Source organism: Hemitrygon akajei, chromosome 2 (genome assembly GCF_048418815.1).
Source record: "Hemitrygon akajei chromosome 2, sHemAka1.3, whole genome shotgun sequence".
NCBI lineage: Eukaryota > Metazoa > Chordata > Chondrichthyes > Myliobatiformes > Dasyatidae > Hemitrygon > Hemitrygon akajei.
In genome coordinates, this window is record NC_133125.1 from 96,994,031 (window position 1) to 97,017,377 (window position 23,347).

The window sequence follows — 23,347 nt, forward strand, 5'->3', positions numbered from 1 at the left end:
ACCCGCATGAGAGAGGTTTCTAGTACAATCCATTTTAACCATCATTTTAGGATCAAGTCTGGCTGATTTTTAAGTAAGTTTCACATTGCAGGCAGGGTAAAGGGGAGTGTGCCTGGACCTGCAGTTTTTGGACAGATTACCTGTGTCATGGTGTTACAAATGGACAACAAGGGGATTTTGCTTGTCATGAGATTCTGGGCTGCTGAATGAAGTGACTGTCTGTCCTGCTTTTCCTGTTAGGATCCTGACACGTGGAGCATTGATGAACTCAGCACAATGTTGAATAGGAGCATTTTGGCAGTGCAGGCACCAAGGCTAAGCTGCAGGTCAGAGATAACAGCAGCACAGAGTGCCTCAGACACAGCACTAACTGCATGCTTTCTTTCCCTCCTGAGTGCAGGAAATGGCTAATGTTAAATATGCTTCATTTTCCTTTTTTCTTTTTTTAAAAAAAGAGAGACTTTGACAGATTAAGCCCTTTAGCTCCCTTGTTTTCGTCCCTACCCCCAACCAGCACTACCTTTGCTTTCTACCTCAGTAACTTCACAGGAAGTTTGAGCTGATCTTAGTAAGGAAGTGACAAGGCGACACATTATTTCTCAGTAGAAAACAGAAGGATGTGACTTTTCTATTGAATACGCACAAAACTTCGGGCCTATGTTGAAAGCATACCCCTTTCTGTTTCCCGTCTTCCATTAGTTAAGTTGGAAGCTCAAGACGAAGGCCCCTGGAAAGGAGAGTGCACAGACAGCTCAGGAAGGAAGTGCTAGGGAGGTAGGATAAAATAGGAACAGAAAGGAGCTCAGTGAAATCCGTGGAGAGGGAACAACACGTCAGGCCACAAAGTAAAGAGAGTTATTAAGTGTTGGCACTACCTGTAAATCCTGCTCAGGTAGGTTTAGATAACTAAGCTGCAGTAAAATGCATCTCACGGCAAGTGTGGAGAGAATAATTCATCCAGATCTAAATACTAAGGCAGACCTTGATTTCCTCTCTGCTGGCACCTTTATAACTGCTTGCCAAGGAGTCTTGCTAATGAAGACTTCCTGTTTGTTTTGAGTCACTGTTTGACTGATAAATGCACCCAGAGAGGAAAGAAAACAGCTGCTTAGATTAAAGGGAAAAAGTACAAATTCCAGAGAAGAACTGAAGGATCCCCTGTAATGTCTCAACAGGAATATTAAAAAAACCCAAATATGAATCACAACATAAAAATAGTATTGTTTAGTGTGGAATGTTTTAAATATGTGACACTGTTCCTTTTTTCCCCCACCTAAAATGCTTGGCTGTAACTTCAGCTGGGTCTTGGTAAACATACGACTAGTTTTCCAGGAAAACTTTCAGTGCTGGGATCAGAATTAAATCCTTGGCTCTGCTTCAGTCCTCCTTTATTATCAATTTACAGCATTTGTAATTCCTGCAGTTGTTTATTTTAAAGCTGAAACTATACCTCAGCAAAAGCTCAGCCCTCATTTGCTGATGTTACAATTGTTGGGCCTTTGCACTGTGTGAGGACTATGCCTCTACAAGCAATTTTCTTCTTGTGTAGGCTAGACAATGTTTATAAAATGAGGTTGATGTTGCTAAGCCTCTGTACGGCTATTTTAAAGACGGATTTTATCTCAAAGGTATCTGTCAAATACTTATTGAGGGCAGGATGTGATGATATCGTCCATTGTTTGATCTGGGTTACTGCATTCACAGGCAGAGGAGGGATTGATTCACCACTTACAGATTAAGTGGTCACTGGCCCATGTCCCATTCAGATCCTGTTTAGAAATACCTACTGTATATCCTACCAGGCTGGTGAAGCCCAAGAAGCCTTGCTATTGGGTCTTGAATGGGTTCATTGTTTTGGGCCTGTTTCTGGTTCAGGGTTTGGTCTATTCATTACTGTTGACACTAATATGACCTGGGTAGAGGGATCAGATGGGGTTGTAACAACTTACGTTTCAAGAAGTTGGATGCAGTTTGGTGACAATTCACACAACCTCTGTAGGTGTTGTAGCCTTAGATGTGAGGAAGTGCAATACTTGACTACACCAGAGCGTGTTGAGTTCAGGTTGGTTCAAAGGTTTTATGATAGCTGTTATAGCTGAGTTTGGAAGAGTGTTAAACTGCTTTTTTTTTATAGAGCTTTGTTGATAAACCAAAGTCCACTCGTTGGCCACAGAGTGTGCAAAAAAGCACTCCCTTGCTGCTGCTAAAGTGCTTTGTCAGGTGCCTGTTTTTTTGTTGGGTTGAGTTGTTCACCAATCTTGGCAATCTATTTGCAAATGTTTTGTCACCATATGAGGAGACATCATCAGTGCACTGTTAATCTGTGGTGTGTTCTCCGAAAGCTTGGCCTTTCTATACTTAGCAATCACTCGATTGTCTTTATCACGGAAACTCAGTTGTACCGTTGTGGGGGGGGGGGGGTCTCATTGCAGGACAGGTTGTGTGGCGAACTCTGTGCATTGTGCTCTGGAATTTTGCCTGCATTAGCTAATAAATAGGGTTGAGGTTTACATGTTTGTTTGCAGAATTGTTCGCAGAAAACCATGCTTCCAGGGATTCTCTTGTATGTTGTGTGTTTGCATGCGCCATGACTTTCTCTGGATTTGTGCCCCTCTTGATCTTCATGGGTGGAAACCAGGGGGAGTTGGTCATGCTGCTTCACAGCTGTCTTTTTCTTCTCCCTCACTTATCTTACTAGTTGCCTATAAAGGTAATACTGTAGATCAACAAAAACACTCGTACTTCTGAAGTCAGAGAATTGTGAAATTGACCCCATTTCAGTGACTAGAGGACATAGTTTCATTCAGCACGATGGTGCAGTACTCAAGGAGTATCGGCCTGATGGAGGTACCATCTGTCAGATCTACATTCATCTGTCTTCCCTTTCAGACGTATGCAAAATGAAACTATTCAGTAAGAGCAGAGGAATTGTCTTAGCCAATATTTATGCCTCAGCCAACAAAACCAAACACACATTATCCAGCCATTTATGTCAATACTATTTATGGGAACTTGTTGAGTATAAATTACCTGCTGTATTTCTGACCAGTACAAAAGCAGCTACTCTTCAATGTATATGTAATTCATTGGCTTTGGAGCGTGTTGAGACATTGTGAGGTTGTGAACAATGCTGTATAATTCAAGTTCTTTCTCTTCCTTTCCTGAAGGTACTGTCTGCTACTGCTGTAGGATTCCTAGAGCACTGACATCAACTTAATACCTTGTCCATTTTTCACAGGACTAATTATCTGCCTTCAGTCTGCTGGTGGCTGAAGTTCATGTGTGAACGAGGCAATGAGTATTTAGGTTTATTGAACCAATTCAACCAAACCTGATTCAATCTCTATTTGCATGCACCCATAATGGACGCAGCTCCCAGTAGGTTGATAGTGATGAAGATGAAGAGCTTGATTGTTTTTTTCCCTGTTCCAGTCAAGGGTTGAGGTCAGCCAAGTTAATAATGAACTGGCTTACACCTTGCTCTTCTAATATCTGAGAACAACATGCATTTATTTTATAAACATAATTTTTTCCTGTACTTTAAAGGGAAGAATGATTTATCAAGTCAGACAGCAAAATATGATAATGTAAAATACAACGTGCAGTGTTAACCTAACCCTCATCTGTCAGAAAAGTGCCAGAAAAGTTTGGTTATGCACTTTACTTCTTGTCTGAAACCCACTTTCAATGAATCTCTTCCAAATATCCCAATATATGCAGGGCTAGAGTGCTGCACTGTAGCACTTTTGGGGGGGGGGGGGGGAGGGGGAGGAGTAGAGGAATCACTGAAGTTAATAGTAATTCCTTCTGTTGGATGGATGTCTGTTTGGGAGGTGTGGGAGCTGCTGACAGGCTAAGGTGGGGTGTATGATGGAGCAGGTATTGCTATTGGTTTACTAATGTCACATGTATTCTAGTGGGTTGCATGGTAGCGAAGCAGTTAGCATAATGCTTTCTAGCACCGGCAGTAGGGGTTCAGTTCCTGCCTCGGTCTGTAAGGTGTCTGCACGTTCTCTCCCGTTTACACGTGGGTTTCCGCTGGGTACTCCAGTTTCCTCACACATTCCAAAGATGTACGGTCAGGGTTAGAGTGAACGAGCTGTGAGACTGATAGGTTGCTGTATTGCTTGGATGTGCTCATGCTTGGATTGTGTTGGTCATCGGTGCAGGTGATACATTTTGTTGTATGTTTTGATCTACAAGTGTCAAATCAAGCTTATCTCTCTGCTCTCTGTCTCTCTCCTCTCTCTCTCTCTCTCTCTCTCTCTCTCTCTCTCTCTCTCTCTCTCTCTCTCTCTCTCTCTTTCTTTCTATACAGCAAGAGTTCACAATCTTTTTTATGCCATGGACCCCTACCATTAACCGAGGGGTCTGTGGACTTCAGGTTGGGAACCCCTGCTCTACAGTGCAGATCAAATCATTACACGATGCATTGAGTTAGAATAAGATAAAGTAATAACAGTGTAGAATTTAATATAAAAGTTACAGGTTCAAATGGTTCCATTTAATATCAGAGAATGTATTCAGGGCAAGTAAACAATAAAGTGCAAGATCATAACAAGGTAGATTGTAAGGCCCAGAGTTCACCTTATTTGTGCAAGTGGTCCATTCAAGAGTCTGATAACAGTGTGATAGAAGCTGACCTTAGAGGCCGGTGGTACATGCTTTCAGGCTTCTGCATCTTCTGCCTGATGGGAGAGGGGAGAGCAGGGAATGTCCAGGTAGATGGGGTCTTTGACTATACCGGCTGCTTTACTGAGCAAGAAGTATAGACTGAGCCAATGGAGGGAAGGCTGGTTCCTTTGATGTGCTGAGTTGTGTCCACAACTCCGTGAAATTTCCTGCGTTCTCATGAAGAGCATTTGTCATGCCAAGTGATTATGCATCCAGACAGATGATTTCTATGCTGCATTGATAAAAATCAGTAAAAGTTGATGGGGACATTCTGAGTGTCTTCCGTCTCCTGAGGAAGTGGAGGAGTTGGTGAGCTTTCTTGGCTGTGCCATCAATGTAGTTGGACTAGGACAGGCTATTGGTGATATTCACACCTAAGAACTTAAAGCTCTCAAGTTCAGCACCCTTGACGTAGACATGAGCCTGTGCAACACTCCCTTCCTGAAGTCAATAACCACCTCTTTTGTTGACATTGAGGGGAAGATTGTTGTAAAGATACCACATTACTAAGCTCTCTATTTCCTTCATCATTATTTGAGGTGTGACCCACTACGGTTGCGTCACCTGCAAACTTGCAGATGGAGCTAGAGCTGAATCCGGCCACAGAGTCACAAGTGAACCTTCAGAAGAGTAGGATCCATCAAAGATGCCTACTAAGCCATGAATTCTAGCCAAACAGATCTGCCCCCCTCGGGCCTAGCTGAGTTTACCAAGACCTTATGAATATTTTTTGTCTCTGTTTCCCAGTCACAACCAGCCAGATTAAAATGCTAACTGTTGACAGCTTAGTAAGATTTGGCATGATGCTGCGGAGCAGTTCTGAGTAATTAGAGCCCCTGGAACGAGATGGTGGTGATGAAGGAGATCAATGGTAGTAGCATGAAGCAACTGGAAGGATCATTATAGGGGTTGATGAAGGGGGAAAGGAGAGGTAGAGATGCCACCTGAGGGGGACTGAAGGCCTTGAGGGAGAGAGGAGAGTTCAGTGCTCTGGGATCTCAGGAGGTCCAAAGGATATTTGAAAGGTGTGTCCTTGACAAGCAGGTTCAATTGTAACATATAAAGGAAATTTGGATAGGTACATGGATGGGAGGGGTTTGGTTGGATATGGTCCCAGTGCAGTTAGGTGGGAATAGGCAGAAGATCAGGTTGGCATGGACTAGACAGCTCAAAGGACCTGGTTTCTATGTTGTAGGACTCTGTGGCTCTATGCTTCTAAGCCCCTTTCTATCTTCCCCATGTGGTCTTTTTGATTATCTGCCTCCTAATTTATTTCAAGTTTAATAAACGCTTGTATTTTGTTTTTAATCTAATTTGGTCAATCTAGCCAGCAGCATTATTTGCCCTTGAGAACATGATGGTGAGCTGCTCACTTAAACCGCTGCTGCTGCCCTTCCGATGAAGGTGCACTCATAGTGCTACTGAACAGGGATTTTCAAGATTCACACTGTTATTAATAAAGATCAGCAAAGTGCTTTGAATAAAGGATGTTGTGCAACTTGGAAGGGACCCTGAAGGTCAAAAAGTTCAAAATTCAAAGTTCAAAGTAAACTTATTATCGAAGTACATATATGCCACCATAATAATAGTTATAATATTTCCATACATCTATATACGTCTTTTCCTTTCATGGTGGTAAAGGTCTTGGGTTTGAGAAATGCTGCTAGAATAACCTGAGTGTATAACCAGAGGGTTGGCGCGTGGCCAAGTGGTTAAGGTGTTGGTCTAGTGATCTGAAGGTCGCTAGTTCGAGCCTCAGCTATGGCAGTGTGTTGTGTCCTTGAGCAAGGCACTTAACCACACATTGCTCTGTGACGACACTGGGCAACTTTCTCTTGGGCAACATCGGTGGCGTGGAGTGGGGAGACTTGCAGCATGGGCAACTGCCAGTCTCCCATACAACCCTGCCCAGGCCTATACCCTGGAAACTTTCCAAGGCACAAATCAATGGTCTCTCGAGACTAATGGATGACTTTGTAGATGGTAAACACTGAAGCCACTATGAGCTTGTGATGCACAGAATGAATGTTTTAGGATGGTTGTTGGAGTGTGCTTTGTTGAGCGTTTGCGAGTTATTGGCTCTGCAGGCAAGTGCAGGGCTTTCCATTACAATAGAGACTTGTGCCTTGAAGCTGCAGCATCTGACCTGATTTAGTTGCCATGTAATTTTGTGAGCTTTTGGTCAATAGTGACCCCTATGAAATTGGTGGTGGGTAGTTAGCAATAATAATGCCATTGAATCTCAGACTCTCACTTGTTGGGGAGAGTTATTGCCTGACATTTTTATGACATGAATTCTGCTTGTCACTTATCATCCAAAGTCTGAATGTTATCTAGGTCTAGCTGCATCCAGGCATGGGCTGCTTCACTAAGAAGCTCAGAATACAACCTATATCCAGTCCATCTCTTCCCTGATTTTTTTTTGACACAAAACTCTTAACAACCACTAATTTGCCCATGAAAATGATCTTGGGAATGAAAGTTTTAATGTATGAGAGGGGATCTCATTGAAACCCACCAAATATTGAAAGGACTGAATAGATATACAAGACATTGAGATGATGTTTCCAATGGTGGAGGAGTCTAGGACCAAAAGGGCACAGCCTCAGAATACAAGGACATCCCTTCACAACAGAGTGGGACCAGTGAGCTGGTATATCTGTGGAATTCATTTCCACAGACTCCTATGGAGGCCAAGTTATTGGGTCTCTTTAAAATGGAGTTTGATAGGTTCTTGATTGGTAAACATGTCCAAGGTTATGGGGAGAAGGCAGGAGAATAAGGTTGAGAGGAATAATGAATTGGCTGTGATAAATGGTGGAAAAGACTCAGTGGGCCAAAAGGCTAAATTCTGCTCCTATGCCTTAAGGCCTTGTGGTCTTACAACTATCCAAAGGTTATTACAACCTTTGCATCTTTTCTCTCGCTGAGATTCAATCCATCCCCCTCAACATTGGTCATTGTCACATCCACTCAGACCTTGGAAACCTTTTAGATCTCCATCTCTGTCCAAGAATGATTTTCAAAAAAGATCTTTTTGTGGTGATCCAAAGGAGATTAGGGGATGATTCCACTTCGGCTCACAAATCCATGCCAAAGTGTGCAAAGTAGAAAAATGAACCTAGAACTCAGTCATTATGTGGACTGGCACAGATTTGTTAGATCTAGTTCTTCATACCACCTTTTATCTGACAGGTTTCCCTTTGATTTGAAGTATTGCCAGCTACATTTAAATTATCGATTCCATAATTTATTTTATAATTTATTTAAATCCTCCAATGGGATTTCAATTCTTTATCTCCGAGCTCAGCAGCTTGGCATCAAAATTGTTTTCCTGGTGACACATGGCCATTTTCTTAAATATAGAAGCTTCATTGTGGTCCAAGAGAATAGCCTAGGTGTTTAAGTACTTAAAGAACTTAAATTATGCTTTCAAAACATAATACGATGTGGATTTTCATGTAAACCTCCTTTAATGTAAGAATGAAATCCAGACTGAAATGACACCCCCTTAAAAATATTGTTGTGATCACTCACTCTCCCCAAAACCCTCCTCAAATTCAGCAAATTTATGGAGGAACATGTACATATCAGCTGAAGTGCTGTTTGAAATGGTGGTTAAAAGTTGTACAGTTAGTTATTTGAAATGTTCATTGAAACAAGAGGAAAAGATCCCTTTGGAATTCCTTAGCTATCTGGACATGTTCCTTTTGGAGAGATGAAACACGTCTTAATCAAAAGACATGCAGGGGAAAAAAACGCTTTGTACCCTGATGTGATCAGATTCAATTAGAAGTTTTTTATATCTAACAAGCAAACATTGAAAGGATGGAGGTGTCATGTTGCAAGGCACAGAAGAGGATAGTTTTCAAAACTTAGTTGCTATTTTCCTCATAAAAGTTATGGTGTTAAAACATTGGGACATGAACTCATTCTGTGCTAATGAATATCATAAAAGTCAATTAGTCAGATGTAAATTATGGCCATGCTAAAATACATAAATGTGTGTATGCTTTGAAACTGACATAAGGTAGAACTTCACCTGCCTCCATCATAATTTCGGGGAAATTGAGGAGAAGTATTAAATATTCTGTGGTATTAAACTTTCTATGGAATTGAAGAAAATTTTTACGTAAGTTCCAAATGAATGTCCTCAGATCAAGGGTTCCCAACCTGGGGTCCATGGACCCCTCAGTTAATGGTAGGAATCCGTGGTATAAAAAGGTTAGGAACTCCTGCCTTAGATCTTTGCCCAAACTGCAAACAGTTGGGGAAATGTATCCTGAAAATATACATAGACCAATAATTGAAATTAATGAAAGAGAATAGTTACTTTCATTTATGTAAATTGGAATATATATTTTGATAGAATTATACTTGGTTCAGATTGGTTATTTTCCACAGTCAACTGTATTCAAATATTCAGACCCATTTCAATATGTACAGCATTATCTTGTTATCTTCCAATCTGCAGTGCCAGATGTTGCCTGCTGTATGGAAGATTAGAACTGATAACAGTTCCTTGCCTGTTTTGTTTCCTGCTTAGAGCTGACTAGTTGGTTGGGCTAGAGTATCACTGCACTTCTTTTTAGAGTCTGCAGCTCTCTGTCAAATCTGTGCAACACAGCCACGTAAGGTAGGAAAGATAGAAAAAATAAAACTGCAGATCGGTTAGCCTGATATCAACTGTTTGGAACATACTGGAGTTTAATATTAAGTAGGTAGCAACAGATAATTTTTGTGAATAGGCAGAGCCAGCTTGATTTTGTAGAAGAGAAATTGTCATTAATGGAAAACATTTTGTCAATATAATTAAAAAGGGTAGATAAGGTGGAGTTTGGGATGTCATATATTAAGAATTTAAAAAAAACATAAAAGGTCAAAAATAGGATATGGACAGAAAATATGGACCAAACAGTTGAGGTTTGGGAGGTTGGCACAAGAGTCATATATTTACAATATATTGATGGTTTAGTTGATTGAAGTTGTATATGCTGTCCAAATGTTGCTGATGATATAAAACAAAATGGAAAAGTGGGGTGGGAGGGGGTTATCAAACCAAATTGTAACATCTCAAGAAGGCCAAAGACCAAAGTTCTGCAATTGCTTCTTCCCCATTGCCATCAGCTTCCTCGGTGACTATAATCCTACGCAACGTATGGCTATAAGTCATTGCAAGGTGTAACCAGAACATCGAACATGTCAGAACATCTGCTGCTTCTGCTTATTAAGTAACTTGAAATGACAGCTGGTGCAACTAAATGTGACCACAATATATAGAGTTGTGAAGAGGACATGACAGTACTACTAATGGACTTAGATAAATTGAGTGGCCAAAAATATAGACTTCGGTGGAGCTCGAGATCATGCAAGTTATTGCTTGTGGCAAGTAAGCACCAGAATTAAAATGTGAGTGTGACCTATTGGGACATTCTGCAGAACTTGAGATCATCTGGGTTATGAGGCATTTGACAAGAGCTGTTAAAATATAGTTCGGTTTAAGCAGATGTTTATTGCTGAAGTGGCCTGCGTGTGTGGGGGCCATTGTTAGAGTGGGAAGCTGTGGCTTTGGTTCAAGACGTTCCTCTTGCAGGATGTGGGAAGACAAGGAGACCTCCAGTACCTCTGCTGACTATATCACCGAGAAGTGTATCAAACTGCATCTTCTTACAGACCATGTTAGGGAACTGGATCTGAAAGTACAAGGGGTGATTGATAAGTTTGTGGCCTAAGGTAGAAGGAGTCAATTTTAGAAAACGTAGCACATTTGTTTTTCAACATAGTCCCCTCCTACATTTACACACTTAGTCCAGCGGTCGTGGAGCATACCTGGAGCATTCTGAAGCTTGGACCTTCAGAAAGTGTTCACTGATGGGTGATTGATAAGTTTGTGGCCTAAGGTAGAAGGAGATGAGTTATACAGCTTTTGTTACATGCACATGCAGGTCAACTCTTTGAGTGATTATGCCAAAAGTTTGAAGTTAGTAATTCATCTCCTTCTACCTTAGGCCACAAACTTATCAATCACCCCTGGTGAGTTATTAACTGATGAGCTATTAACTTCAAACCTTCTGCATAATTACTCAAAGAGTTGAACTGCATATGCATGTAGCGAGAGCTGTATAACTCATCTCCTTCTACCTTAGGCCACAAACTTATCAATCACCCATGCTGTGGACACTTTCTGGAGGTCCAAGATCTGTATGCTCCACAACCGCTGGACTAAGTGTGTAAATGTAGGAGGGGACTATATTGAAAAATAAATGCGCTAGGTTTTCTAAAATTGACTCCTTCTACCTTAGGCCACAAATCTATCAATCACCCCTTGTAGATGGCCTCAGGATCATTCAGGAGATGGAGGTGTTGTTTGACAGCAGACACAGGGAGTAAGTTACACTTAAAATGAAGGATATGGGTAACTGCGTAACTGTCAGGAGAGGGAACGGGGATAGGCAGCTAGTGCAGGGTATGCCTGTGGGCATTCTCCTCAATTACACGTATACTGCTTTGGATGCTGTTGGTGGGGGTACAGCTTAGCAGAGGAATAACATTGTAGTCAGGTCTTTAGCACTGTGACTCAGAAGAGAAAAGGGGAGAGAAGATGAACAGCAGTGAAAGGGGATTCTTTGGTTAAGGAAACAAACAGGAGGTTCTGTTGAAGAGAATGAGATTCCCGGATGGTATGTTGTGGCCCAAGTGCAGGGTCAGGGACATCTCCGCCTGAGTCAATAACATTCTTTAGAGGGAGGGTGAGCAGTCAGATGTCATGGACCACATTGATACCAATGATATGGATAAGAAGGGTGATGAGATCCTGCGAAGTGAGCTCAGGGAGTTCGGTGCTCAGTTAAATCACAGGGCATCCTGGGTTGTGATCTCAGTATTGCTACCTGTTCCATGTACTAGTGAGACTAGAAACAGGAATATAATACACTATAACACATGGCTAAGGAGATGGTGCAGGAGGGAGGGCTTATATTTCTGGATCTTTGGACTCTTCCAAAGGTTAAACTAAAGTTGCAGGGCAATGGGAACCAGACTGCCAGATCAGATAGTGGAGTGGTTGTGGTAAAATAGTTGTAAAGCCTACCTACAAAGATGGGAACCAAGAGTTGAGCATGGTGGACCTAATGTCTTGAATTTGTGTCTATTTCAGTGCAGAGTATTGCAGGTAAAGAAGGTGACCTTAGAGCATGGATTAGCATGGACAGCTATGAAATTGGAGCCATTAGTGGGACTTGGATGCAGGAGGGACCGAACTGGCAGCTCACTGATCCGAGGCTCCATTGTTTTAGACATGATAGAAGGTGAGAGAATTAAAGGCAGAGGGGTGGCTTTACTAGCCAAGGAAAATGTCTTGGCAGTACTTGGACAAGACAGACAGGAGAGCTCGTCTACTGAGACTGTATGGGTAAAAGTGAGGAATAAGAAAGGGATGACCATGTTAATGGGATTATACCATAGTCAGCAGGATTTAGAGGAGCAAAAGTTATAGATAGCAGACAGTTTCAAGAAAAATGAGGTTGTAATAGTAGGTGGATTTTAACATTCCATATATTGACTGGGACTCACATAGTGTAAAAGGTGTGTGTGGGATAGAATTTATTAAGTGTGTTCAGGAAAGTTTCCTTAACCAATATATAGAGGTCCCAACTATAGAATGTGACTGGATCTCTTATTTGAGAATGAGACAAGTGATAGAAGTGTGTGTAGGAGAACACTTTGGATCTAGTTAAGTAAGTGCTTAATAAGTGGGAGGCCTTCAAAAGTGAAATTTTATGAGAACATGAGTGTGTATATTCTTGTTAAAATAAAAGACAAGGCTACGAGGTTGAGGGAACCTTAGTTTTCTAGGGATATTGAGACCCTGATTTAGAAGAAGAAGGAGGTGCATTGCAGGTACAGGCAACAAGGGGCAAACAGGCAACTTGTGGAACATAAGAAATGCATAGAACTGCATGAGAACACTTAAAAGGGAAATCAGGAGGGCTAAAGGAAGTAATGAGGTTTTTCTGCCAGACAAGGTTAAGGAGAATCTAAATGGTTTCAATAGATATATTAAGAGCAAAAGGACAGCAATGGCAAAATAATGTTTTTTTTTTGCATTGGTATTTATTTGGGAAATGGTTATATTGTCTATAGAACTGAGGCAAAGCAACAGTAAACTCATGGATCATATCCAGAAAAGGAGGTGTTTACTGTTTGGAGTAAAATTGGGGTGGATAAGTCTCAGGACCTGATAACGTGTCCCTTTGAACCTTATGTTTTAAGTCTCTCTGTTAGGGCCTCTTCAATTTTTCCAGAAATTCCAGGGGCCCTAATAAAGGTATTTAAAACCTCTGGTGAGGTGCTGGAAGACAAGAGGATAGATACTATATTCCCGCTGTTCAAGAAAGCTCTAAGAATGGGCATGCAATTATAAGCCTATTACCCTGACATCAATGGTGGGTAAATTATTGGAAGGCATTCGAAGGGACAAGACAGAAGTATTTGGATATTCGGGGCATGATTCGCGATAGTCAACGGCTTTGTGCATGGTAGGGTATGTCTAATCTATCTTGTAGAGATTTTTGAGGAGTTTACCAGGAACATTGGTGAAGGAAACGCAGTGGACATTGTCTCCATGGACTTCAGCAAGGCCTTTGACAAGGTCCCACATGGAAGGCTGGCTAGAGGATTCAGTCGCTTGGCATTCAAGATGAGTCATAAATTAGATTCTACACTGGTTTATTGGGAGAAACCAGAGTGTGCTAGTAGATGGTTGCCTTTCTGACAGGAGGTCTGTGAGTAGTGGTGTGCTGCATGGATGGGTGCTGGATCTGTTGTTGTTTGTCATTCACTTTAATGATTTGGATGTTAATGTGATAAACGGGATCAGCAAATTTACAGCTGACACCAAAACTGGTGGTGTAGTGGGCAGCTAGGAAGTCTATCAAAGCTTACATCACAATCTCGACCAGCAGGAAAGATGGGCTGAAAAATGGCAGATGAAACTTAATGTGGACAAGTGAGAGGTGTTGCATTTTAGGAGGGCAAACCAGAGTAGGACTTACACAGCGAATGGCAGGGCACTGGGATCTGGGAATACAGATCAATAATTCCTTGAAAATGGTGCCACAGGCAGGTAGGGTCATAAAGAGAACTTTTGGCACATTGGCCTTCATAAATCTAAGTACTGAGTACAGATAAAATTGACAAGGATGTTGCTGGGACTCAAGAACTTGAATTATAGGAAAATGTTGAATAGGTTAGGATTTTATTTCCTGGAAAGTAGGAGAATGATGGGAGATTTAAAAGAGGTATCCAAAATGATAAGGGGTATAGATAAGATAAATGCAAGCAGGCTTTCCCCACGGAGGTTGGGTGGGACTACAACTAAAGGTCATGGGTTAAGGGTGAAAGATGAAATATTTAAGTGGAACCTGAGGGGGATCTTCTTCACGCAGAGGTTGGTGCAAGTGTGGTAAGAGCTGCCAGCAGAAATGGTATATGTGGGTTTAACTTCAAAGTTAAGGGAAGTTTGGATACGTACATGGATGGGAGGGATATGGAGAGCTATGGCCCATTTGTGGGTTGATAAGTCTAGGTAGAATAACAGTTCAGCATGGACTAGACTGACCGAAGGGCTTGTTTAAGTGCTGTAATACTCTATGAATCTATGACTAAAATGGAGTAGAGTGTTGAAATATGTGAAACATTTGGCAGGAAAAATATAAATAGAAGCATATTATCTGAAGAAGTCTGGGATGTAATAGGATGCAGATATCTTCTGGAACTATACATAAGGGACTAAAATGTTGACACTTTGTTAGCTTGGAAAGTTAAGGCAATACTATATATTTCTACTGTTTGCATCATGTATTTAATTTACCTATTTAATATATATGCACTCACATTTTTTTCTCTTATGCATTGCACTACTGCCACAAAATCAACAAGTTTCATGACATATGCCGGTGAAACTAAACGTGATTCTGATTAGCAGGAAACTTCCACTTGTGAAAATGGATGTGGAAGAAGCTCACCCCATAATCTTACTGAATGGAAAAGCAGGGTCGGCAGATGTAATTGCTTACTCCTCCTTCCATTTCTGATACACCTACAACATTTATTTTGATGAACTTTTCTTCAAACAGCCACGAGATACCTTGAAGTTTTCCTGTGAAGTTGATGAGAGTGTTGGTGTGATCGAACGAATGAGGCCTGCAGTACAGATGCCAGCTAAGTAACCAAAGTGACTGAACGGTCTGATCATTTCAAATTGTTTATCCTCCTGTCTATTCTGAGGATCAACTCTGCTCAATATTAAGAATGATGCCTGAATTCAGGTGCCTGTAGATGTCCAAGATTTGGAAGGCTCATGAAACAGGCAGTACTGCTATCATCTTTCATATAGCCTTAAAATGTTATCATTTCAAATTAAAATTGCTAAAATTCTTCCTTTTACGTTTAATAAATCATGAGACTTGTGGGATTGAAAAAATCTCTCTTGATTATTTGCTCATTCTTCTGGTGACACCATACAGGAAGTTAGATTGGCCTCAGGGTCAAAGGTAAAGTGATGGTGAGGCTGTTGTAACAGGGAGGTACATTCATTCTATTCAGAGCTCTCTTAATTCTTTACTGTCCAGGGGTCATTGTAACTTCCTGTAATGAGGTCATCAACAGAATGAATAATAAATCGATGTGGTAAAAGGGAACAAAACTATATCAGAAAGTGCTCATTAGGCTATTTTTAAATTAATTAGAAATGTAGCATTATCACTCTGTTAAGGACGGTCCATCCTGTTTAATCTAATGGATAGAAGTGTGCCACAATGTGGAGCTTCAGCTGCACACAGACGTGGAAGGTCTTAGATTGGATTACTGCTCTGTGTGGAACTTTGACCTGCTGTAAAGTTGAAATAATCTTTACAGTGTTCTTTGGTTAGTAACCAAAAACTTGTTCAGCGTTGGAGTGTGTTTGTGTGTGTGTCTATTTTCTCCTCCTGCCGCCACAGGAGCTGAAAAAAAATGAATGCGTCCTTCTAGTAGCAAGCACTTGTTAGAAGGATTTCCCAGAAAAGATTAGCAGGATGATTTTCTGACTTGTTCCCAATGGGGAACTTTCACACCAGGAGCAAAGTACAAGTAATTTGGCTTGTGCTGTTGATAATTTTCTACCCATTTGGATTAATTTTGGAAAGCTGTAGCATATGCCTGAAGTTCCCATATACTTCTCTCAGCGCAGTTTTCATACTGGGAACAAGGTTGGAAATTCACTCTCAGATAGCAGAGTTCCCAGCTGTAAACATCACAATTTTTCATGGATCCACTGTCAGCAGACCTATAGCTTAAATTAGAATTCATTCATACTTAGAAGATCCCAGGTTTTTTTTAGAATCCATGCTGAGCTGGCAAACTTATAAGCAATTCAAAAGTAATCACCGCATTTTTGATTTTTCTAATGCTTGATTTTCTGTGAGATGTACATTGGAATTGTTTTTGAACAAGAACAATTATACCAGAGAGGATCCACTCAGCTTCAATCTTTCTTGCCCTCTCTTGTTTTATATGATGTGAGCACATTTTAGGTGAACTCATCAAAGAGGAATTGACAGAGGAGGAACTTAAGAAAAAAAGTTTCATTCGATTAACATGTAGTACCTCCTCCAGCTTTGCATTCAGGCTTCTCGATGTGGCCTCCACTACATCACTGGAACCAAGCACTGTCTAGACAACTGCCTTGCCAAGTGTCTGAGCTCTATTTGCAGTGGTCATCCAGAGTTCTCAGTTACTAGCCATTTCCACAGCAGCCTGTCTATCCTCAGCCTCATTCCCAGCTAAATGTAAATCAGAAGAACATTATTTTCTGCTCGGGGAGACTACAATACAATGTCATGAATATTGATTTTAAAAAAAATTTCAGGCAACTTGCACCCCCTTTGTTCCCTTCTCTTTAGCTGAGCGAAGGGCGCTGAGTAGGCTACGGTCAATTATGGAAAACTCTGAACATCCTCTACATAGCACCATCCAGAGACAGAGAAGCAGTTTCAGCGACAGGTTACTATCGATGCAATGCTCCTCAGACAGGATAAAGAGGTCAATACTCCCCAATGCCATTAGGCTTTACAATTCAACCGCCAGGACTTAAGAACTTTTTAAAAGCTATTATTAATGCTTTTTGAGATAGTGATTTAGATGCATATCATATTTTTTACTGTTAAGTATTGTATGTAATTAGTTTTGCTACAACAAGTGTATGGGACATTGGAAAAAAGTTGAATTTCCCCATGGGGATGAATAAAGTATCTATCTATCTATCTATCTATCTATCTATCTATCTCATCGACTTGGACCCTTTCATATACACCCTGCTTTCCAATACCTCATCCACTCAGCCCTCTGATATCCAGTTGCTTTTCTCATCTGCTTCCAGCTGCCCCACCATTTGACCCTTCTCCGAATCTACTCATTGCCTTCCTTTTTTACCAGGGTCTCAAGTCGAAAAGTTAACTATCTCTGATGCTGCCTGATGAATTGAATTCTTCTAGCAGCTCAAACAAAGAAAGTCTGCAGATGCTGGAAATCAAAAACAACACTCACAAAGTGCTGCAGGAACGCAGCAGGTGCCGTTTCAGGCCGAGACTCTTCTTCAGGATTTGGGAGAAGTCAGAGTAAGTAAGAAGATGGGTAATGGAAGGAAGAAGTACAAGGTGGCAGGTGTTCGGTGAAACTGGGAGAGGGTGAGGAGGTGTAGTAAAGAGCTGGGAAGTTGATTGGCAAAAGAGGTAAAGGGCTGAAGGAAGGGGGAATTTGATATAAGAGGATAGAAGACCATGGTAGAAAGGGAAGGAAGAGGAGCACCAGAGGGAGATGATGGGCAGGTAAGGAGATAAGGTAAGAGAGGGAAACAGCAATGGGGAATGGTGAAGGGGGGGTAATTAATGGAAGTTCAAGAAATCAATGTTCATGCCATCAGGTTGGAAGCTACCCAGACAGAACGTAAGGTGCTGCTCCTCCATTGCATCAGTAGAGGAGACCAAGGACTGACATGTCAGAATGGGAATGGAAATTGAATGGGTGTCTACAGGGAGATACCCCCCCTTTTCTGGGGGTGGAGTGGAGTTGCTCGGTAAAGTCTTCTCCCAATGTACGGCAGGTCTCACCAATATGCAGGAGGCCACTGCTGGAGAACCGGATACAGTAGGTGATCCCAACAGACTCACAGGTGACGTGTCGCCTCACTTGGAAGGACAGTTTGGGGCCCTGAATGTGAGTGATGGGGCAAGTGTGGCACTTGTTCCGCTTGCAAGGAAAAGTGCCAGGACGGAGTTCAGTGGGGAGGGACGAGTGGACGAGGGAGTCACATAGGGAGTGATCTGTGCGGAAAGCAGAAAGTGGGGAGAGAGAAAGATGTGCTTGGTGACAAGATCTCATTTGAGATGGTGAAAGTTAAGTATTTTTTTGCTCCTGATTCCAGCACTTGCGGTTTCTTGTACCTCCATTCAATGAAATTAGTTTTACTCATAGAATGGACCTCAGAAAGGGTAAGATGAGGGAAAACACACCAGTCCTCATAGAGGGATCAGAAGTGGAAAGGCTGAGCAAATTCAAGTTCTTGGGTGTTAATATCTCTGAAGATCTAACCTGGACCCAACATATTGATACAGCTACAAAGAAGGCATAACTGCGGCTATATCTCACTAGGAGTTAAGTAGGACTAGGACTCCTGTGTTTGCATCTAAGAAAACGGTCCTATTCCCATCTTTAATATCTCTGTTTTTCCCTTTCAGGGTTCTCTTGAAGACCCTGACCTGGAGTTACATGCTGACTACGGTTCTTTGCAGGAATGGGACCTGCTCTCGGGGGTTCCGCAATTGGCCGCTATTCGGCATGCCGAAGTCTCGGCCTAAGATTTTGGCACGGATTCAGAAGCCTGGGATCTGGAGTAGTTGGAGATGGGCGAATCAAGGGTCAGTGTCGCCACAGGAGACCCGTGTGTCATGGGGGGGGCGGGGGGAGTCGGAACATTTGTTGTGTGCCTGGGGACCCGGGATCTTTGTGATCTCCAGGCACAGAGCTCAAAAAAAGCTACGTAACGGACTTTTAGCATCGTAAATCAGCCAGTTGTTTGTTATGTCTTCTCGCTTGTTGGAAAATGGAGTCACCTCTTTCTCCCTTATTAGGAGAGAGAGAGCCTGCAGCATGTCGAATTATTGGGTGAACAATGTAGTCTTTGGGGTAACTGCAAGTCTGTGTCTTTGCTATTGCTTTGCTCATGTTTGAATGATGGTAGCGCGTGCACTTTATTTTTGCCGGTGGGGGGAGGGGGATTGTTGCTCGCTGCTGCTTATGCGCGGGAGGGGAAAGTTGGGGGGAGCTTTGGAGTTCTAACATTTAACTGTCATTCATTCTTTGGGGCACTCCTCTGTTTTCGTGGATGGTTGCGAAGAAAAAGCACTTCAGAATGTATATTGTATACATTTCTCTGACATTAAATTTTACCTTTGAACTTTTGAACCTTTGAGTTTGAGAAGATTTGGTCTGTCACCAAAAACACTTGCAAATTTCGACAGATGTACCATGGAGGGCATTCTAACTGGCTGTACCACCTTCTAGTATCGGGAGTGGGTGGAGGGCTACTGCACAGGACCATAATAAGCTGCAGATAGTTGTAAACTTAGTCAGTTTCACCACGGGCAATAACCTCCGCAGTATCCAGGACATCTTCAAGTAGCGATGCTTCAAAAAGACAGCGTCCATCATTAAGAACCTCCATCACCTAGGTTATGGCCTCTTCTCATTGTGACCATCATGAAGGAGGTATAGAAGTCTGAAGACACACACTCTATGATTCAGGAACAGCTTCTTCCCCTCTGGTTCAAGATCCTGATGGTAATAACTGTTCCTGCACCTGGTGGTGTGGGACCTGAGGCTGCTGTAACTTCTTCATGGTGGCAGCAAGAAGAGAGCATGGTCTAAATGTTGGGGCCCTTGATGATGGATGCTGCTTTCCTGCAAAAGCGCTCCTTGTAGATGTGCTCAATGGTGGGGAAGGTTTTCTTGGGTTCCTATGTTCTTGTGCTGTCAAATTATTTTGGCGTTCAAAACACGAGATTCTGCAGATGCTGGAAATCTTGAGTAACAGACACACAAAGTACTGGAGAAATACAGCAAGTCAGACAGCACCAGTGATGGGGAACAAGCAGTCATTGTTTCAAGTCGAGACCATTTATCAGGTCTGAAGCCAGAATAAGAGGATTCCTTCTCCTCATCTTCCTATTCTTGCTTCTGCCCCCCTTCCTTTCTAATCCCCATGAAGGGTCTCATCCCGGAACATCAACTGTTTATTCTTCTCCATAGGTGCTGCCTGACTTGTTAAGTTCCTCCAGTATTTTGTGTGTAACTTTTATTGGTCAGCTGGTATTTATGCAGTCTAGAACATTTTGTGCACAGTGTTCTACATTTTCAGTATGCATCTCACTGATATTTAAGTGGGTTGGTGATCAATATGTTCAATGTGATATGTTTCTGGTTTCTGGTCGCTCCTTTTTCTTGTTGGTATTATGTGCGATTTTGATCGGGACGGCCTGCAGATAATGAAAGACACAGCACAAGATTGAAATGAATTGAATATGGCCTGGAACCTTTCGATGATTTCTAGGTTGGTGTTTAATATTGTGCGATTTTCACTCTTTTTTTTGCCATCTGCATGGTTTGTTTTTCTTTTGCGTGTGCAGGGTTGGCTTGATGGTTCTCTCTGAAAGGGTTCCATGGTTTTCTTTGTTTCGTGGCTGTCTGAGGGAAGACGAATCTCAAGGTTGTATACTGCATACATAGCTTGATAATGCATGTATTTTGAATCTTTAATAATCTCAGCATACTTACTTTGAACTTAGCCGCTCCAGCTTTACAGTTACACAAATGCTAAATACATGATTGATAGTTCAGGTAGTACTTCTCTCACCTTCATGTCAGAATTTGATGGATTCAATCTCTACTCCAGGATGTAATCGAAAATGACACTACAACACAATTCAATTTCTAACCACAATGAAAATATCTCTGTATACACTCTGCACTACTTACTAAATAACCTCTACTCTAAGAAGGTGAAGATATTAATAAGAAATCATCTGTCTTGATATCACGGTGTCAAAGAGCATTTTGGCAATGCAGATAAAGATACATCTTTTTTGGCTGAAAACCTGTCTGTTATGTGATCTCAAAAATAAAATATTGAAGTGAGAGCTGAGATATGGATCTGCACTGATCTAATACAATGTTAGAGCAGGTGTGAAGGGCTGATGATCTACTGTTTTTATTTATGCTCCTGTACAGTAAATGCATATAGAATGGAATGGGTTTACAAATTGCGACCCAAATGTAAAACTGATGATCATATCAGCGACCCTTGCCAGAAATGCTCATGTAGCAGTTACTGTATTAAGCAACCAGTCCCCATCATGGATAATAATGTGGCATGATCGCTATCTCCATTTGCAGACTGACTTTATCGCTGTCAAATGTCACTCATGAAGTGTCTAACATGCCTTCCTGCAAGATATTTATCAGAACACAGTGCTCTCCATGACTTTGTCAGAAATGCTGCCTGCTAGATATTGGGCTTGATAGAGCTCGATCCGGCCCATGCCTCCCTCATCGCCTGCTTAAGCCATGCAGCCACATTAACCATATGGCTGTGTGGCTGTTAAGGTCCTGCCAACACCACTGTCTCAATTGTTTCACAAGGCAGGGCAGGGCATCAGCTGTGACCAGGCCCTGTGTGGTGGAACACTACGTCCCACCCTGACAGCCTTCCGAAAACTTACAAGCGTCTCTGGTGACTAGAGACATATGAGCTCAGCTAAAAATAGCAGAAGTAATTGAAGTGACTGAAAGATTAGATTCACAGAATCATAGAGTTGAACAGCACAGAAAAATGGCACTTTGGCAGTGCCCATTCACCTCCTTTTCCTCCAGACAGGGCCCCAAACAGTCCTTCCACGTGAGGCAACACTTCACCTGCAAATCTGTTGGGTTGTCCATTGTATCTGGTGCTCTCGATGCAACCTCCTCTACATTCAACATAAATTGGGGAAATGCTTTGATGAGCATCTCCATTCCGTCCACCAGAAGTAGAATTTCCCAGTGGCCAACCGCTTTGATTCCTATTTCCATTCCCATTCCTACATGTCGGTCCATGGCCTCCTCATGCCAAGATGAGGCCACTCTCAGGGTGGGGGAGCAAGATCTCATATTCTATCTAGGTAGCTTCTAACCTGATGGTATGAACATTCATTTCTCCTTCTGATATTTTTTTTTCCCTTCCCTTCCTTCTTCTTTTATTCCCCACTCTGGCCTCTTACCTCTTCTCCTCACCTGCCTATCACCTCCCTCTTGTGCCCTCCTTCACTTTCTCACATCGCCCACTCTTCTCTTTTATAAGATTCGTTCTTCTCCAGCCCTTAACCTTTCCCACCCAACTGGCTTCACCTATCAATTTATAGCCAGTCCTCCTCCTCTTCTCCCAATCTTTTTTATTCTGGTATCTTCCTCCTTCCTTTCCAGTCCTGATGAATGTTCCCAGCATAAAATGTCAACTACTTCTTCATTTCTATAGATGCTGCTGGTCTTGCTGAGTTCCTCCAGCATTTTGTGTGCATTACATTGGCCCATATACGTCTTCATCAACCAAGATGTACATTCAAGCTAATTCCATTTCCCAGCCCTTGGCCCACATCCCTTTGAAATGTTGACATCCTTAAGACCATAAGAATATGATATAGGAACAGAATTAGCCCATTTGGCCCATCAAGTCTGCCCCACCCTTCTGTCATGGCTGATTTGCTTTCCATCTCAAATCCATTCTCCTGCCTTCTCAGTGTACCTTTTGATACCCATTAGTCATCAAGAATCTGTCAATGTCCCCTTTAAATATGTCCAATGACTTGACCTCCACAGCTGTCTGTGGCAATGAATTCCACAGATGTTACAGGCATCCTTCCTATAACCTGATGAACAAAACTGAGCACGTGAAATGTGTGCTGGTCGATATCTTGTTCAATTGCAACATAACTTCCCAAGTTGTATGTTCAATGTCCTGACCAATGAGGGCCACCATCTGGCTGAAGAGATCCCTCCTCATCTTGTTTCCAAAAGGATGCCCTTCTATTCTGTAGCTACACAGAGTTTTTAACAGACATCTTTAACATCTCTTCCAAACAGTCCACTGTACCTGCAAGCTTCAAGGCAGCCACCATCATTCCAGTGCTCAAGAGAATGGCAGTAGTTGGCCTAAATAATTACTGCCCAGTGGCACTGACTTCAACAATCATGAAGTGTTTTGAGGGGCTGGTAATGGATCATATAAAATCCCAACTTCCAGCGATATTGGACCGTTTCCAGTTCGCCTACTGCTCCAACCGGTGCACTGATGCTGTCACAGCCTCGGCCCTCCACTCTGTCCTGTCCCACCTAGAAAATGATGCCTTCAGCTCTGTGCTTAACATGATCATCCCTCCAAGGCAGATAGGTAAACTGTCCTCCTTGGGACTCAGACACACTCTCCTGTAACTGGATCTTGGCCTTTTTTTTACAGAAAGAGCCTAGTCACTCTGAGTTGGCAGCAACATCATGTTGAGTACTGATGACCCTCAGGGTTGTGTGCTCAACCCCCTGCTATTCACAC

The 23,347-nt window shown here is 42.1% G+C and overlaps 1 long non-coding RNA gene across 1 annotated transcript in view; it reads left to right on the forward strand.

The window, feature by feature from the left end:
- The window catches only part of LOC140714633 (uncharacterized), a 31,133-nt gene extending 12,227 nt beyond the window's left edge, over window positions 1-18,906 (forward strand). The window contains exons 2-3 of the long non-coding RNA XR_012095959.1: window positions 17,149-17,330; window positions 18,450-18,906. This is a non-coding gene — a long non-coding RNA (uncharacterized lncRNA). The remainder of the gene's footprint in view (window positions 1-17,148; window positions 17,331-18,449) is intronic.
- Window positions 18,907-23,347: the final 4,441 nt, after the last annotated feature.